This window comes from Megalops cyprinoides, chromosome 18, assembly GCF_013368585.1.
Source record: "Megalops cyprinoides isolate fMegCyp1 chromosome 18, fMegCyp1.pri, whole genome shotgun sequence".
Taxonomy (NCBI): Eukaryota; Metazoa; Chordata; class Actinopteri; order Elopiformes; family Megalopidae; genus Megalops; species Megalops cyprinoides.
Window position 1 is genome coordinate 4,648,936 of NC_050600.1, and position 15,128 is coordinate 4,664,063.

Consider the following 15,128-nt stretch of genomic DNA (forward strand, 5'->3'; position numbering starts at 1 on the left):
AGTGAAATTCTGCCTCCAGACACATGGGTGAGCGCCAGGCGGGCAGTTCCGCTCCTGCGTTATCCTCCATGTTTATGCTGTCTCTTTAAATGTGCTTATATGAGTTAAAAACTAGATTCTTTAACTTTTTATATCAGAAACATGGCCAACACATCCACGAGAAACATGGTCAATGCATAACTGTTATAAGATTATTTAAGGTATTTGTTCTGTAGTTTGTGAGCTTTAACCAAATAAAATAAAATCTCCTTAAGCAGTAAGGAAATTGAGGGGTAATTGGCTTTGAACGCAGAGATTGGATGATGGAGAGGGTCACAGTGATTGATTGGGTGTGGCTGGCAACAGAAATGATGATACCACACTGTACTAAGTACCTGTAAAGTACAGGAAGTCTCAATCATTTCCACTTATGCAACATATGGACCTCAGCCATCGACAGACTTGTGGCTTACAGGTTTTATGTTTGCACATGTTTTGTCCTTTCAAGCTGGTAAAAGGTATTTCACAGACATCAATTAGCTTTGAGTGTTAGTGCCTAAGGGGTACTAGAGACGGTGTTATCACACATTTAAACCTATCCTTGAAATCGGTTTCTACCAGTTTTATTTGTTCTCATTACCAATACCTTGTCCTCAAAAACTGTTGTATATCACGAAAAAATTACTAATTATCATAAGATGTTATGCAAGCTATTCATTGCCCAAAATCAGTTCTAATCTCCAGAATGCCCTGTGACTGCTCCATCTCTTCCAGTTTATCAGGAATTGTAATATATTTGATTCATTTGCTCTTGCAAGCATGAATGGATTGTTTTTGATTGTTATTGTCACAGATTTGTGACAAAATGATTTGCCAGTTGTATGCTGGAGGGTAATGATTTTTGTAAAAGACGTGGTCTGTCTCTGTCTGTCCCTCTGTTTGTTGGTTTTGGTTTTCAGATGGATACCACTCCTTTTGAAACCATAGACATATGTGACAAAGCAAACCTGGTACGTACCTTACAGCTGAGACCTGATAACATAACCTCCAACTGCACGTTATTTCACACATACAGACCAGTAGTGTACAACACACAGCTAACCCCCACATCAGACAGCTAAAGTTTCTGATTATTATACATTGTGATCAACAGCTATCATATTACTGTAGCATTAGTATTACATCATGCGGGTTTATATGACATATTTATTTCCCAACACTGAAAGCACAAAAAAAATATCCAGCTGTATAAATGGACATAAAAATTGTGACCTGTGTTGCTCTGGCTAAGAGCTTCTGCTGAATGACAGTAATGTAATGTAATGTAATGTAATGTAATGTAATGTAATGACACATGCACGTAACTGACCTTGCTTTGTTGAGGACGGTCTGTCTGCTTCAGGTCTACAGAGACTGTGTTTCTTAAATGATTATCTCCCTTTGCACCCCTCAGTTTGTGCCAGTGGCATCGTTAGGTCCGATCATTCGGGACTATAGCCCTGAATATTTTAAGCCTAGCCCCGAATATTTTCTCCCTGAAAAAGGAGGTGTTTATAGCAAAACAACAGACAGACTGTGTAACAGAGCGGAACTTGACTTGCAGCGTCCAAAGGTGTGATAATATTCATTTATTATAAAGGTAGATATAACCTCCCCAACCTACCGATGCCGATCTCCCTTCAAAAAAAAAAAAAAAAGACAAGCCCCAGGCAATTTTGACTTAGCCTCTGATCTTTTCAATTGCTGAAAACGCCCCTGGCTTGTGCAATCCTCCTGCACCTGCACGCCGGCAGTGACTGTTTTCTGTTTTTCACATTGCGAGACCTTCAGCGCAGCGAAAGGCTGACTGATAGGCAGACGCATCGCCAGTGAAATCACAGGCGCCAGCACATAGGCGCCCGATGAGTCACAGGGTACCTGAGAGAGGCGAGATGAGGAAACCCTGCTGGGAAAGCCCACTCCCGCTCCCGCTCCCACTCCCACTCCAGCAGAACAAGTTTGTTCCCTGTGGCAAGTTTGTTGTGCCTTTGTGGACGCCTGGTCCCTTTCGGCTGATGACATGGTCGGGCTAAAAGTTGCCTGCAGTGGGATTGAGCGCTCTAGCTGTCTGAGCCTCTTGGAGAAAAAAAGGCACTAAAAGGCACAGGACACAACCCTGTCGAGTGGATTGTAATGGCAGTATCGGGTTTGTCCCTGCCCCCTTACATTTCTGCCTTAACCCCTTGTGTATGTTTGCCAGGCTAATGTATTGGAGAGGATGTGCCTTCAGATGGAGATCAACTGTTTCACAGACTTAACGGGCGCAACAATCCCGCAAATAATCATCAGGCGCACCAATTCCTTGAGAAAGGCTCTGGAAAAAATGGTAAGGACGTACTGTGTGTCCCGTTTCATAGTCATATTACTATACAGTCTACATGGATTGTTACTGGATAATGCTGACCTCCCTTCGCTTTCAGGCTCTGAGTCTGGGTCTGACTGCCCTAAAGAAGGCGCAGACCTGCAAGTGCTTCCACCACAATGACAACGTGTGGGATAACTTAAGGCAGAAATCTAGACACCTGCAGTCCTGGATAAGGATGCTCAACAGCTGGCAACTGGACTGTGTCTGATGCACACGCACACACACACACACGAACACACACACACAAACACACATCTGACCAATCACACGTCCACACCTACTTACACCCACACGGACACACATAGGTGCCCGTGCATATTTCACAGACACATGCACACGCATTTCACATGGACACACATACACAGACACATACAGGTGACCCCCTGCATCTCTATGCATAAGAGTGGAAAAGCACTATCCTTCAGTGTGCTACCCTTCCTCCTGACCCCTGAAACAAAGAAATTTATACTCATGTTTAATATTACATATATTTATGTTTATATTTATGTTTGTATTTATATTTGTATTAATATTTATATTATGGTATATTGTTAGCATCACATGCTAGTATGTGCAGTTGTTTATATACCTTTCTACCCTTAGCTGTTCAGACCTGTGCTTTATATATTTATGTTGCTGTTCACTAACTGATTTCTCACTTTGGGATGTTATTGTCATTCAACCAGTCTGATACTCTGTGTACTCACACAGAGGTACAACTTCTCCAATATTCACATTCAGTTCTCTGTATTTATTATTTATGTTTGGTTATTCTAAATTTTATGTCTGGAAATTTAAAATATGCATTTGTACAAATTTTAAAATGTGCATAGGTTTGTAAACTTGATAAAAACATGTATTTTGAAAAGGCATGCTATTTATTGTCATTTAAGAAGATGTATTTTAATAAATCTATTTTACAGCTTACCAGTGGTCCACGATTGTCTTGACATTTTTGATTCTCACAGACAATATTTTCAAAAATATATGCAACTCCACACTTAGGCCTGGACTCAATCAAATTTCATCCTCATATCTGAATCACAAGTAAATGCAAATTTTTTTCTGTTATTCTTTTTTGCACGAAAAGCTGGCGAGTCCAGCTATTACCAGAATTAAAAAAACATGTTGGCACTGAAAAAACAGTAAAACTCGCACTGCGATGTGTCGATCCGTTTTTTCTCTCCTTTGAGGTGAAACAGTGTGGACACAGTGTTATTCCAATGTTTCTTCACTTAGCAGATACCGTCGTCCAGAGCAACTTAATAGCATCCACTCGTACAACTGCACATTTTGTTCCTGGCAAACTTTTGCGTTAAAAGCCCTGCTTCTTGCCACTGGAGCACACTGCTGCCCATTGAGTCAAAATACAAAATGAGGAGTGCACTGTGGGGGGGGGGGGGGGGGGGGTACACATCACTGCGTCATGTCTGCTGCTTCCAGTTGTGAACTCTCTGTAAATGGCAAAGCTCAGTCTGCCCACTGCACGTTGCCTGTGCTGTGTCTGTCCACATGCTGTTGGTATGAATAGATTTCATCTGGACATGTTCAGGGTGTGTGGATGTGTGGGTGTGTGTGTGTGTGTGTGTGTGTGTGTGTTCTTAACATTTTTCCAATAGAATGGTAATGCGGACGTTTACAGTGGCCATTAGGTTATACACACTTCATTTCCCTCTCACATTCCTGAAACCAAAACATCACACTAAGACTTCCATTTCAAAGTTTGTTTTAAAATTTTGTTTCTGTTTTTGCCTGATGTCAAATGAGATCTGAGATCTGTACGCACCTGAGAGAGAGAAAGAGAGAGAGAGAGAGAGAGAGAGAGAGAGAGAGAGTGAGACAGAGAGAGGTGGGAAGAAAAGTGTAACTGCAGAGAATGAAGGATTTGGACAATAAGCTCCTCAGCGGCCTCTCCTCCTTTTCTGTTACGCACCTTCCGCTCTCTGCTCCCCCTCTAAGTCCTCACTTTCACGCTTTCCAGTGCTTTTGCCGCTCTCCTGTCCCTCTCCAGAACCAATCAATCTGCCGCAGGGTAACACCGCAACGCGAAACAGAGCCCCCTCTCGCTAGCAGAGGCAAGGAGGCTGCAACTCCTGCCTACATGCAACCGCCGCAATGGCAAGAAACGCAACAATCGACATTTTGAGTGAGACTGGAAAACAAAACGCGTTGTGGTGAAAGCGAAAACTTGAAGGCTCAGTGGTGCCCCCTAGTGGAGCTGGTGGGAGGTCCCTAGTGGAACAAGGAACTCCAAACAAATCTCAACCCTGGTAATTATAATTACAACAACCAAACAATGCTGTGTTATCCAGTCCTCTGCTGCGGGAATTCACCAGATTCTTTTGATCAGAGAGCTGCTGATGTAAGCCGCAACAGGCCTGATGCCATGCTCTGTATTTACTTTGTTTGTAAAAAAAAACAAGCTGTCTTTCAGTTATTTTAAGATTTACAAGCAGAAAAAGCCCAATTTGAGGGATAGAATTCATGTCTTGCTTGGAGGGACATCTGGCTTACATTACTTTTTTTTGCAAATTGCATACATATAGAGTGAAAGAAAGGAACAGGGTCTTACTGACAAAGCTAAGGTGAGATCAAATGTTTCTGAACTGAACTGTGGAAAGAGTCTCAGAAACAGACAGACATTAAACTGGCTGCATGTAAGTACTGAAACTGATGAAAAGAAATAACAAACACAATATTAACCCTTCAATAAAAAATGTACATATGGTGCAAATGTTAAATATGAGTACACTAGCACGAATCCAACATAATCCAATCTTTCAAAACCATCTTCTGAACCCAAATACCTTACGTTTCACAGTAAATTTCTATCAACAGCAGTTGCTGTGCCTGCAATGGGCTGTTATGCCCAGTCAGTCAGATCTCATCAATGTCCACCCGTCACGTTATGTTTAATGCTTCTTTTCTTTCCCTGGACTTCACAGCAGAGACATAAACCCTGCCCAACCCCGAGCTCCCTGCCCTACAGCCTACAATCTCACCCCACTTCCTCTTCCTCTAACCCTTCAGTCACATTTCTCACAGCTTCCCTCTATCACTTCGATCTTCATCCCTCCATCACTTGCTTCCTCCATCACTTGCTTCCTCTATTACTTAGCTTCATTCATATCTCAAGCCCATTCATCCTCCTCCCACCTCTCCCTCTTCTCTCTATTCCCTCAAACTCCCTCTCGCTCTCTTCTATCTGGACTGAGATCAGAATCTTTAGTTCCTTTTTTTCCCTCATCCCTCTCTCACTCTCCTTCTTCCCTTTCTTTCACCTCCTCCCCTTTTACATCACACACGTACTTTATGTGCAGAAAGACACCGCTGCTGGCGGACAGGAGTCCAGACAGTAGATCCATATCAGCGGCATGAAGACCCACTGATGGAGGTTGTGCTGCAGATAAGTAGCCCTGTCCCTGTAAAGCAATCTGGCTCAAAGCCATCTTGCTCTTTGGGATCATTGTCTGTGGTTGTGAGCACCATGGTGTGAGGCAGTGTTTCTCAATCCTACTCCTGGAGATCCACTGTCCTGCATATCTTCTATCTATCCTTGCTCCAAACACACCTGATTAGTGTGCTCTTGATTAAATCAGGTGTGCTCAGCTAATCAAAAGTGCCACTGATGAGTTCAGTCAGGTAGGTAGAGCAGGGAAAGATGGAAAACGTGCGGAGCAGGGGGGCCCCAGGAGCAGGACTGAGAATCAGTGGTGTAAGGTGATGTCCCCCTCACTACATCATTACCTCAGCAGTGCTCTATGCTCATGCTGTTCTTACCACTCCTTTGAAATGCACTTGATAAATCTTGCCATTATAGCCTTGAAATTTATTCTGGATAAGAGTTTCTGCCAGATAAGTAAATAAAGATTATAATAACGATAATAACAGAAGTTTTATATGAGCTTCCAATCCCTGCTCTCTCAAATTATATAAGCAATTGCTCATAGATGCAATCCACTGCCAGCATTGATTATTGTCATTACAATCATGGAGCTGTCCAGAGATTTCAAGCTAATTTCAGTCTTATGCTCTGTTGATGACTATAAAAAATCTTTAAAGGTAGAACCTACCAGTTTGCACTCTAGCATTCATTATGGGGGCCAGCACTACCCTGTTAGAAAGAAGATGCCAAAAAATTTGACCACAACATCTTGTGAGTAAAGCAGGGAGTCTCTCGAGAGGCTAAATCTAAGCCAGGGACAACCACTGAAGATTGTTAGAAAAACAATATCCCAAAACTACCACGTAATTCCGCCTGCACGAATCTTGTGCTCATGTCAAAGCTGCAAAGAGGATGTCTCTTTCTGAAACCAACACCCAAAAAAGGCAGAAAGACAGATTTGCAATCCATTAGAACATGTGTGGTTCGAATTCATGAGGGCGGCTCTCAGGCCAAAACCGAAAAATCTGTAGGAGCTGAGAAAATTCAGCCTGGGGAGAAGGGTCAAAATATTCCCCTTGAAAAAAAAAAGCTTTAATCTGATTTAAGACCACAGCAAGCATTCAGTCATCAGAGAAAATGAAGAGTAGGCTACACATGAAAATACTGATTGCAAGAGTGTGAATTCATTAATAAGGCTATCCAAAAAAAAACACCTTATAGCACATACTGAAACTTCTACAGTTGTGCTGCGTCCTGTCGAGAGCATAAAAATACACTTCACGCTGCGCATCAGAGCCGTGGCGAAAGTTTTTTTTTCCCCTCTACCGATAGAAGACAAAATGCTGCCACCACAGTACAGCATCTTGTCACAAGGGGGCAGTAGAGGATCAGATTCCAAGTTGGTTGAAACTCGCAATGATTGCCGGCGCTGTGACATTTCTTTAACAGTTGTCATTCATTCCCGCCCAGTGTGTGAATTTGTCAGATGCCCCTCGTACTATCCTGTAGCTGCGACTCACCAGTATGGTGCACATAAACAGCAAATTGTATGCGACTGGCAGAACTACTGAAAGCAGGTTTCTGGTGGAATCTGATGACTTGTTGCTTGGCCTGTCTGAGGCGATCTTCCCTATGAACCCAGGCTGCAGTGCCCCAATGCACTGCCGGGCACACTGTGCCGCTGGAGGTATCTTCATGTTGTGTTAACCTTCAGGTTTTACCTATTTTCCCTCAGTGTAGTGCTAACCTTTGGTATTACCCCTTGTTCTCCTTCAGTGAAGTGTTAATCGGAGGTGTAACTTACCATTGTCCCTTTGGTGCAGTGTTAAAACACCACAGCGTCCACTCTGTCATTGATCCCATCTCTCTATTCAGGCAATGGAAACCGAAGATGAAGCGAAGGCAAGGCGGAGAGCGAGAGAGAGAAAGAGAGTGAGAGAGGGAAGGTGAGAGTGAGGGAGGGAGAGACAGGAAGTTAGGGGGGAGAGAAGGGGGTATAATAAATCCTAAATAATTACACACCAGTTCTGTGACCACCGGCGACAGGGAGTGATTGATGACAGAGAGTGAAAAGGGGGGAAATTGGAAGAGGCAGGAGAGAGAAGGGGTTAATACCATAAAGTCAAAGTGACAGACTGAACGCTGCAGACGGGAGAGAAAAAAGCGGAGGGTTGGTGTTGTCTTCCCAGTTAAGTGCTTTTCTGAATCTCTTTTTCCCACTTCTTCTCTTCCTTTTATGGATGAAAATGTATCAATTTGAAGTGGTTAATGAGTGCCTTGGAGCAGAATATGTTTAAATGGGACAAAGAGGGAGGAGAAGAGTGTTGAGAGAGAGAGACTGGGGGGGGGGGTGTATGAGGGAGCAGGGGGGTGAGAGAGAGATTATTAGATTATTAAAGATAATATACCAATAGAAGTGCTAATAAAATATGGACTGACAGGTCACCAAAACAGGAGAGCGCTGCACCGAGAGAGAAAATGTTGCAGTACTGCAAAAATATCGCAGCGCAGATCCAGTGATGGACTGTACGCAGCAATGTAAAAAAAATCACACAGTATATAGAGCAACGCTTGATCGCACAGGGGTGAGAAAAGATGCGAGCCAAAATCAAGGGCAGAGAGGCAGACATAAACCAGAGGCGTAATTACAAAACTCAATTCTTTCCCTCACCTCCCCTCGCGACTCCGGCAGCGTGAATCTCTCTGCCTTCCCCTGATCTCCCAGACTCTGGGAGACCCACGTGGGAGTAAAAAAATCTGTGATGATGCATTTGCAAAGACACGCAAAGACAGCACAGTGGAAAAGCAGACCGCGCGGTCCAGACCGTATGGGGTATAACCTGAGCGCTGATCTCCACGAGCACATGGTACATACTCCAGTGAGAGCATCCGGCTGTTATGCCAAGGGCTCTGGCTTACTTCCTTTGCTTTTATTCACACTGCTTCCAGCGGTTCCTTCACGTGAAATAGCAACGGCACGAATCTGAATGTCCTCAAAGGCCTGAATCGCAGGTGGTCAAAGATGGCTGTTTTTGGAAACCCACCTTCGCAAGGTCAAGCGGTCCTCGCTAACACTGCGGAGAGGTGGTTTTGACGTCATACCTGGGGCTCAAATCTGTCGGCTCTGACCGCTTGTATCGCTCGAACCCGAGGTCACTCTCAGCTAAAATTCACACTGAAGCAATTTTTTCCCACAGCCAAACATATGTGAACAATTTCATAAAAATCAAACAGACGAGGTGGAAAAAATGGCCCATTGGAAGATGAATTTCATATGGAATGATGCCTGCTCGCAGCTCTCCGATGCTCGGGTCCGGCAGCCCTTTCACTCAGCACTGATTAACACCTGGAACAGCAAGCCATTTGACTTCTGCACTGACAATATCTCAGGTCACACAGTGGACAAGGCAGTGACTTGCTTGGGCGGCAAAGAAATAGCTGTTTACTGCTTGTGTTTAGGTGTGGCACTGGTGTGTGTGTGCAGTACCGTGCGAAAGGCAGGTGTGCAGTGAAAGCAACAGGATACAACCACTCAACAATGCTGTCCCTGTTCTTCTCTCTCCCATCTCTCTTTCTACGCCTCAATGTCTCTTTTCTCTCTAGACACGACTTCACACTGTGTTCAGAACCACTGTGTATGCATTACTTTGCGTACTATGCCAGTGTGTGTATGGAGTGTTATGTTCAGCTCCAGTGTGTGTATTGAGTGTTATTGTGTGTTCAGCACCAGGGTGTTTTATCTTATCAGCAGCACTGCGTATAATGGGTGTGTGTTGAGTATCAGTGTCTGTAACGAGTGTGTGTCTTCAGTGTGACTGTGCAACACACGGGGGTATGTTTGGTACTGGTGGGTGTGATCAGCATTGGTGAGTGCCATGGTACCAGTGTATATACCTGTATATACCTGTTCAGCAGCAGCTCCCCGACACCCTGCGGTGGGTGTAATCCCTGACCTCAGGTGGAAGATCAGTGGCATCTGAGGAAAGAGGTGTGTGTGTATATGTGCATGTGAATGGGGTTGCCATTTTCAAAGCTGACTATATGTACAGGGAGAGGCAACCAAAAAATGTTATTAACAGTTTCACACAGGCTACAACAGAGTGATCAGTGACACAAACACGCAGACAGATGTACACACAGTGCCCCCTAGAGACTGACAGGGAGAGAGAATGAGGAGGGCAGAGGTGTGCAGAGACAGGCAAAACCTGGGAGCAGTGTGTGTGCTTGCACCAGAACCTTGAAGGATTCTGTGATCAGTGGAGACACTAAGGTGGTGGTGTGTTTGCTGTGGAGTCGAGCTTGAACTGTTTTACGTAGTATGTGGAGCTAAAACTTTTGTATATCAGGGGCCCCGACTTCTTCTGTCAACCAAACGTCTTTCAATTTCTGTCGACTTATTTTTGTCAATCAAGTTATACTAGAGGTTGGTCACTTGGGAGTCTTTAATTTAACGGCTCAAAACCTGTAGTTCTGCGAAGACCCAAAACCGAGAGATCTCTGTGACCAAGGTTACTTTCCTCAGGGTCTGGCAGTTTACTGACTGCACAGCTCAGCCGACATCACTATTGTGCTTGGACTGCAAGACGTTATTACCAACTAGTAAAACACTGTGCATGCTTATCCGCTGGCAAGCAATACAACTCACTAAATATATCTAAATATTATCTAGCAATACGCAAATTTACATGTGTTAGGCTCGCTAGCTAATCTAATTAGCTAGGACAAACCCACATAACTAAACACATTGGCTACCCGCGTTACCACATGCCATAATCCAATTGCAAGAGAGAGCAAGGTAGTTACTCATGCTCATACAAGTTCGCAACACGGCATGATGAGTTTTGGACGAAGTAACCCCGGCTCTCTTTTAAAATTAAGAAGCGAGGCGATCGCCCGTCCATCAGCTCGTGCCTCCTCGCGCTCGGATCGCCAGCAAAACAAACAGAGAGAAGCGCACGGGAAGCGGAATGGAATGGCGATATGACGTCATTGCGTGGTGCGGCCCAGGAATTTAAAGGAACAATGAGGATATTTAAGGTTGGACTGTGTGTATTTCCAACTTTTTTTTTCACCTCAACATCTGTTGCACTGTTAGTCTTGTGTTTACTTTGCTTGATTATCCCTTTTTTGTTCAGGAACATACATGCTCTTCATCGCGTTACTCATTCACAATAAGATCACGGCCCCTTGCATATTTTCTCTTTTCAGTCCGTGTGCGTGCCTGTATCCCTGCGTTTGCCATCAACGTGCGACTGATCCCCCCGCTATATAAACATCAGTTTCGTCCTCTTCTCGTCTCTCTGTGTGGTCGCACGCGTGTGTGTGCGAGAGACAGACGAAGACGGCGCACAAGGCCAATGCAGGGAAATTCTGTGACTAGACCCTAATCTCTCTCTTTATGTCTCACCAAGACACTAAAAGCTTTCTATTTACCTTTCACACTGACTGGTGGAGTGGGGGGGTGGATGGATACAAGGTAGAGTAGTCAGTGCAAGTTTGACAACTGAGAAGCTCAGAGTCAATACCCCACAGCACCTCCCGGTGTAAATGCAGTCGTGCTCCGACATCCATGCAAACGGAGATACAGCGTTATCTTCCCGCATGTAGTATGGTCGGTCAATGCACGCCTGCCGCTATTCAGGCTTGGCCCACAGAGAGACAGTAATCAAACCCAGCGTTTTGACTGGTAGACAGTACCGCGCAACGCTATGTAGAGAGTTTAGAGCTAAGCTGACCAGATGGGGTTTACGACGTGAATCCTGAGGATGACGCAGGTGTCGTACCCTGGAGGAAGATTTATACAATTGGTGTTTGAATTCCTGCTCATCTGTTACTGCTTTTTCACTCTTTTTGTTATACACCTGATGGGCTGCCAACAGCCTTGCCAGGCCTCTCTCATTAAATACCATCGAACATCTCTTCTGTCATCTCTTCTTTCTCGCTCCTTCTCTCTCTCTCTCTCTCTCACACACACACACACACACACATACAAACATGCACTTACACTTGCACGCTTTCTGTCCACCTGAATGCCCTTTTCAAATAAGCACACACACTGGGACAAACACATACTATCCCCCCCCTCTCTTTCATATATACAGGTGCAGTCTGACATGTGCACACACAAACTCATACTCACTGCATTGAATATTTGGTGCAGTACAAAGCAAAAAAAAAACAAATCAAATATTAATCTCTGTTAAAAACATGTTGAAAAACATTAGTCACTAAACTACAACTAAATTTGTTTTTCTTAGGAAACTAGGTCAGCAAACCCTGTCATTAAAATGAAAGAGAGTGTCACTTTTGTGGTTGAGTAAAACCGTGTGAGTGAATTGATTAATATATAAATCATAACAGTCCTCCCATGCCCCCAGGGTCACCCCCTTTTTAGTGGTTGTGTGGTGTGGCCCAACCCAGTGCCCTCCAGCAAAGTCAGTGGAGGCGGGGAATGTTCCATTGCCTGGCAGTGGCCTGAGGCAGGGGGTAGGGTGGAGCAGGTGGGTGGGTATGGAGTAAAAAGGTAGGGCTGAGCGGCATTAAAAAAAGTGGGTGGGGGTGGAGGAAGAGAAAGAGAGAGAGAAATGAGAGAGGGTGAGTGATAGCAAGGAAGAGGAGAATGAGAAAAGGGGGGCACTGGGAAAGAACTGAAGGGTGATGGAGAGAGAGAGAAGAAAAAATACGGATAGAAAGAGGAAATTAAAGAGGCTGAAAATGCCTTGATGCTGGCTTACTCTTCTGAGAGAGAGAGAGAGAGACAGCAAAGCGAGAGGGAGAGAGAGAGGGAGAGAGAGAGCGAGAGAGAAGAGAGAGAGAGAGAGCGAAGTGAGAGGGAGAGAGAGAGAGCGAGAAGGAGGAATGCAGTAAATCCCAGGGCGACTCTGCAATTCTCTGGAGAGAGAAAAGAGGAATTTTTATGTGCTGCAGGTGAGCAGAACAGAGGAAAAGAGGGAGTGAGGGAGAGCGAGAGAGAGAGAGAGAGAGCGAGAGAGAGAGAGAGGGAGAGAGAGGGTGGGAATGTGAGGAAAATTGATAAACAGAGGGTGAACAAGTGAGGGGGCCCCGAACAGAGAGAGAGAGAGAGGGGGATATGTGTTTTTTTATTCGATAGGATTGTATTGAAAAATCATTTCTGTCCTGAAATGATTGATGTGTTGCCTATCAGACACAGTTGGGCCAACAGACAGACAGACTGACTGACTGACTGACTGACAGAAAGGAAGACGGACAGACAGAGGAAGGGGGATGAGTGAGCCAGATGGGAAAAGCATTGAGAGTGAGAGTGTGCTGAAAAGGGGGGGGGTTGTGTTAGGGCTAAAGATGGACAGAAATGAAACACAGACACCCCTTTAATTAATCATTCAGTGCCAACAGTGCCAATACTTTCTAACAAGCTTTAGCAGGGGTTGGAAAAGGAGGGGGTGACTGACTTTCAACTGCCCCTTTACAGAACAAATAAAATAACTTTACAGCAACATTATAAAGTCAGCTTGGAGTTTAACATCACTCCCTCTTCAGATTAATGACTCCCAGGCTGGGCGTTGAGCTCCACTACTGGGTCTTAAGAGGGAGCAAGGTTGATCTTGGGATGCATAATTAAAAATGACTCTGGATGTTGAGTATTACCTATTTTACACACACAGTGAAGGTACTATGAAAACAATTCAATGAGACAGTTCATCATCTGGTTGCACAGATACAGTTTTACCTCTTATTTATAGCTGTGGTTATTTATTGATCTTAAACTTCTGACATCAATCTGCTCCTCTGCTTCAGTAGAAACCAAAATGGTAAGACAGATTGCATAAACTTCGAGTGTAAATCAACTCTTCCCAGGATCTGAGGGACATAAATACAAATGCGCAGTGATTCATACAGGCACACACATAATGTACACATTACACATACATAGTGACACACAAGTATATAAAGCTGTCTTTGTCGGATGTGTGTGGCCCCTTAATCTTGCCGTGTGAGTCCCACAATGTGAATGTGTGTGTGTGTGTGTGTGCGTGGGTGTGTGTGTGTGTGTGTTTTTCTGAGAGAGACTGCATGTGGGCGTGTGTGAATAACGACCGCATTGTGCCCGGGCGCTCAAGTGAACACACGCTCGCGCAGAGCGTCGGACGAACCCGCGTATGACACTGTGCATGCCACAGAGCGCATCCGGAACGATCTGGCCTGTATCGCTAATTGCACGTGAGATCTAGTCAGCCCTGCCCTCCTTCCCCGCCCGCCCCTCCCTCTCCCTCCCCTCTCTCGGCCGCTGAGTCAGTCGGTCGGTCTGTGTGTCCGTATTGTTCGGCATTAACCCTCTCCGCCTTGGTCTGTGAGTCAGTGCGTCAGTGTGACAGTGTGTCAGCACTCCTGCAAAAGTGACACACACAGACCGCCCTTCACTCGTATCCTCTCACCCAGATATTTTTCCTTCTCTTTCTTCCTGCCTTTTCTCTTCTACATTTCTCTGGCGGGTCGGTGCCAGACCGACTTTTTTTTGTTTGTTTGGGGGGGGGTGGCTTTGGGGCTTAATTTGACTTCAGTTCTTCTGCTATTGTTGTAAGTATAGTTGACATAAATAACAGTTATTTTTTCTGTTCATTTTTTATTTGCCACTGTAGCTTGAACACACTCCCTTACATATCTTCTCGTAGACAGCAGCGCTGGCATTGTAAACGCTCCCTAAAGTTGCTTGCTAATGTTCGGAAGCTCTCGGATAAAGCAGAAACAGAGTTGCGGTGGTGGTGTGTCTGTGTTAGTGGTGGTGGGAGGGGGGCTGGGGGGTGGGGGTGTTATGGCAGGAAGAGAGCGAGTGCAGGTGTGTACCTTGGAGGGAGGGAGAGAGGGATTCTCATTGATCCCTTAATTTCACTCCTCCAACCGCAGCCCGAGGGGCCGAGAGCAAGAGAGAGAGGAGGAGAGGGGATGTTTGTACCTGTGTGCGTGCCCAAAACGTGTCCTCAGATGTCTCCCTGGGTTTTACTGTTCCCCCGCATGTGTGAGACTTGTGCAATGGTGACACGGCGGTCTGAGATATGTCGGGGGGAGGGGGCCGTTTTTTTTGGGGGGGGGGGGGGGGGGTGGTGTGAGATAATGGACAGGAAAAACTATGGGGACAAAGGAAAGGGGGGGGGGGGGGGCACTGGGACATGAAAGACAGAGGGATCATAAATTTTGTAAGACAGTGAAATAAAACTTTCTTTATTCTTTCCTTCCCTCTTTTCTTTTATGTTTTTTTTTAGCGGGTATCTTTTATATCTTGAGTGTTGCTTCTCATTGTCAGTATCCCTGCTGGTCTGCAATGTATCTGCACTGTGTTAGTCCTGTCTCTTGATTTAGACCATCACGGACTGTGGTATCCTT